A 4,594-nucleotide genomic window follows, 5' to 3' on the forward strand; every position below is an offset into this window, starting at 1 on the left:
AGAAGCCCGGGCAAGGCAACAAAGAATAGCCCCCGCTCGCCACAACTCGAGAAAGCCCACACGCAGCAACGAACACCCGGGGAAACCAAAAATAAAAATAAATAAACAGATCAAAATAAAAGAAGGTAAAAGACAAACTCACAGGCTTCATGGGGACCCCGCTTTGAGAAATGCTGACTTACATGAAGCCCCTGGCCCCTAGTCTCTGGCACAAACAGGGACTCAATAAACATGCATCCTCTTCCCTGGGCACAGGGCTGGGCGGAGCCCCTGGTTTGGGTTCTCCAGGGACACCGTCAGGCTTGTGCCATCCATCCTGTAACTAACCGAGCAGCACCCAGGTGGCCTCGCCGCAGGTCCTAGAGGCAATGGGAAGTGACAAGACCGGATGCCACAGGTTGGGAGGTGGTGATGAGAGAGGGGAGAATTGACCCAGAAAAGCAAACTTCGATTTGCTAAAAATACCCACCCGTTAGGCAATCCCCCAGCACCCCCTCCACTGTCTCTCCCAATTCAAATCCATGGAATGCCAAACGCAAGACGCCAAACCAGGACTGAGATCAGGCAATTAGACCGTTTAAGATGAGCTTTCAAAGCTCAGACTCCCAGACATTTCAATCTCACAAAGAAAATGTGCATTCTCTAGACACAATGAGAGCAAATCAGTTTCCCTTTTTTGTTCTCTCCTCCACCCCTGCGCAGAGGCAAGCGGTGGAAGAAAATAAGCATAATTGGACACAGACAAGGCAAAAATAAGTTTAGCAACAAAGGGAACATCTCTGGGGGAGGTGCAGTGCTGATGTGTCTGTGTGAGGGTGGGGATTGATGTGCCCCAGGGCTCAGCAGGCTGGGGGGCTGCCTGGCCTCTGGGTCCACAGAGGTCCTAGGATAACAGGGGCTGAGCAGTGCTCTGGGGTGCAGGGCAGGGGCCTGAAGAGAGACCACTCTCTGGGGGTCCTTGCTGAAGCCACAGGGATCAGTGATGAGGGCAGCTCGCCCCCGCCCCCAGGCTGGGAGGACTTCTCCTCGAGATGAGTGGCCATCCTCCGTAACTGAACCCCCAAGAGGCCCTTAGGACTCTACAGGGACGAAACTTGCAGGTGGCCACTGAAAGAACATAATCCAATCGATGCCCAAAGATTTCTGTATCTGACCTCACCCTGGCTCTTATTCAACTTTTGTGCCTTTCCCTCAATCCTGGGAGGCCACCAAAGGACTTGGTGGCTCAGTCAGTAAAGAATTGCCTGCATCGCAGGGGACCTGAGTTCAATCCCTGGTCTGGGGAGATCCCCTGGAGAAGGAAATGGCATCCCATTCCAGTATTCTTGCCTGGAGAATCCCGTGGACAGAGGAGCCTGGTGGCCTATAGAGCCCACGAGATCACAAGAGTCAGACACGACTTTGCAATTAAATCAACACCAAATGTCAGGGACTATGGCCCAAAAGTGTCTCCTCACCTCAACTCTGCTGAATGACAGCCTCTCCCTAAGAAGGATGCGTTCTCGCCTATCCAAGAGTCCCAGCCACCAACAGAAAATGACACCTTGTAATAGTACTGAACAGCAGCTGCCACCGGGCAAGACAGAAGCTCCCAGAGGGGCCGTTTGGAAGGTTCTCTGCTCAGTTGCCATAACAAAACACCATAGACTTGAGGGCTTAAACAACAGAAATCTATTTTCTCACAGACCTAGCGGCTGGAAGTCCAAGGTCAGGGTGTCAGCATGGTTGGGGTCTGGTGAGGGCTCCCTTCCTGGCTTATGGATGGCTGCTTCCTTCCTATGTCTTCACATGGTGCAGAGAGGGAGCAAGCTCTGATGTCTCTGCTTATAAGAACACTGGTCACATCATGGGGACTCCATTCATGTGACCTTGTCTAACCCTAATTACCTTCCAAAGATCCCATCTCCCGTTATCATCACGCGGGCGTTGAGGCTTCAACCTGTGAGTGTGGAGACAGGAACTCTCTGTATGGCTCCTTTGCCACTGTGCTCCCACAAGGGACAAGGGAGGCTGCTTGGGGCTGTTCCAGGGAGGGGGCTCCATCAATATCCTGTATCCTTGGCATCGTCACTTGTAGGAGACATTCCTGGAATGAAATGCAAATCAGAGTAGCGCTCTGTCCTTTCCTCCTCAGAGGGCCACCCTCCCACTCTCACCAATACACACACACACACACACACACACACCCTTACCACTTCCCTCACTTTCACACAAAAGAAATACCCCTTCAGGGATTTCCCTGTCAGTCTAGTGGCTAAGACACCATGCTTCCACTGCAGGGAGCACAAGTTTGATCCCTGATGGGGGAACTAGGAACCCACATGATACACGGTGCTTCCAAAAATTAGGGAAAAAAAGAAGAAAGAAATGCTCCTTCACAATAAGCCCAAATGAACAATCAGCATTCAATATTAGAAGAAGAGTTTGGGGTTTGGTTTTGTTTTGTTTTAGGGGCTGAGAAAAGGGAGGGGGAGCCTGATACTTCACATGTCTGTAATTCTGCCAGGCTCTTTGTGTAAATAATTGAATTTTCATACAGTTTCATGAAGTAGGCGATATTGTCCCCACTTTATAGAAGGGAAAACTGAGGTCTGACCACTGCCAAGTCATGAGGCCAGAATCACAAAAGGTCTGTCCTATTCCAAACCCATGTGCTTTCTACCACATCACAAGCTCAGAAGAGCCAGGGGGAGTGGGCCAATAGATCATGGGAGAAGGAGGAAAAGATAAAGAAGCAGAAGTAGGGACTCCCCTGGCAGCCCAGTGGTTAGGACTCGGCACTTCCATAGCAGGGGCGTGAGTCTGACCCCTGGTCAGGGAACTAGATCCCACATGCCGCAACTGGGACCTGGTGCAGCCAAATAAACAATGTTTTAAAGTCGTCATTCTAGTGAAAGCGTTAGTCTCTCAGTCATGTCCAGCTCTTTGCAACCCCGTAGATTGTAGCCTGCTAGTCTCTTCTGTCCATGGAATTCTTCAGGCAAGAATACTGCAGTGGGTAGCCAATCCCTTCTCTAGGGGATCTTCCAACCCAGGGATCGAACCTGGGTCTCCTGACGTGCAGGTGGGTTCTTTACCATCTGAGCCACCAGGGAAGCCCAGTCATTCTAGGGCTCTCTTTAATTGAATGGAATGGGACTGAGGGCCCTGTAAATTCCTGGGATTCTAAGATGCTTGAAAATATGTCTTTGTTCAGGAAAGGCAAGACAGTAGCCTTATCCTGCTCACCTTCCCCCAGTTCCCTTCCCAGTTAGGCCAGCTCAGTGGGGTTGCCCTCTCTGGTCAGAGCTGAGCCTTGCCGGGTCATTTTTACCAGCACTGGCAATGGAGAGAACCCTCCGTCTAGGACCCTGATGTCTCCAGGCTGAGCACCGTCCTGTGGTTGCATTCATGAGGGTCTGGCTTAGTTGCCCTGGAGGGTGAAGTCACCATCCTTCAGGCAGAGCTCCCATCTACAAACCTACAACAGTTGGCAAACAACGCTTCATCTGATATTTCAGAGCTGGCATTTTTTGATCCATGCTGCTACCTCCCGTTTTACAAATCTGCAATTTGTGGATTTTAACTGGACGCTCTATCGCAGGCAGAGCAAGTTGTTGGCAAAGTGTATAATATGATAAAGTCAAATAAATTAATGTGCCACCGAGCAGGCCTATCTCTTTCAGATAGCCAGAAAGCTCCTGACCTATAAATCTGTGGGTGTTAATAGCTCCTGCAGAACCAAACTCACACTCCCCCAGACACATATACGTTCCCATAGGCAGGCAGCCTCCATGGTGGCCCCGTGATCCTCACCCCCATGTCCTGTGGGGTCTCCTTCCCTGGAGTGTGGGCTGCACCGGGGGACCTGACTCTAATAAAGCACAGAAGTGATGGGATGTCCAAGATCGGGTTATACAGATTCTGTCCTTGCTCTTTCTGGGGGAAGCTGCCCTAGAGGAGGACCCTTGTCTTTGAATAAAAAAGAAAAAAAAAGAATATGAGACTGTCCATTCCGCATGGAGGGAACTTTCTAAGGCGTTCCCCTACAGACCTGCCCCAGAAAGGCACTTCCCTTCTGGTGTTAAGGACTAACTCCACGCATCTGATGAGACAGGGAGCATCCCTGAGGCTTCCTGAGAGGAAGTCAATCAGAGCCATCCAGGGCCCCACTTCTCCCCCACAATAAACCCCTAGGATGAGACTTCCCTGGTGGACAGTGGTTAGGACTCTGAGCTTCCCATGCCGGGGGCCCAGGTTCAACCCCTGGTCGGAGGATAGTAAGTGTGAAAGTGTTAATCACTCAGTTGTGTCTAACTCTTTGCGACCTCATGGACTGTAACCCGCCAGTCTCCTCTGTCCGTGGGATTTCCCAGGCAAGAATCCTGGAGTGGGTAACCATTCCCTTCTCCAGGGTATCTTCCCTAGCCAGGGATCGAACCTGTATCTCCTGCATTGGCAGGCAGATTCTTTAACATCTGAGCCACCAGGGGGATCTTAGGGTTTGGCCAAAAGGACCAAAAAAACCAAAAATCCCCAATCTTGGAGCATGTGCCCAGCCCTCAGAAAAAGGCTCTGCTACCTCCATAACAAGATCCTGCCTTGACTGTTTTGC

Source organism: Moschus berezovskii, chromosome 20 (genome assembly GCF_049115385.1).
Source record: "Moschus berezovskii isolate FMDL1 chromosome 20, NW_MosBer_1.0, whole genome shotgun sequence".
Lineage (NCBI taxonomy): Eukaryota > Metazoa > Chordata > Mammalia > Artiodactyla > Moschidae > Moschus > Moschus berezovskii.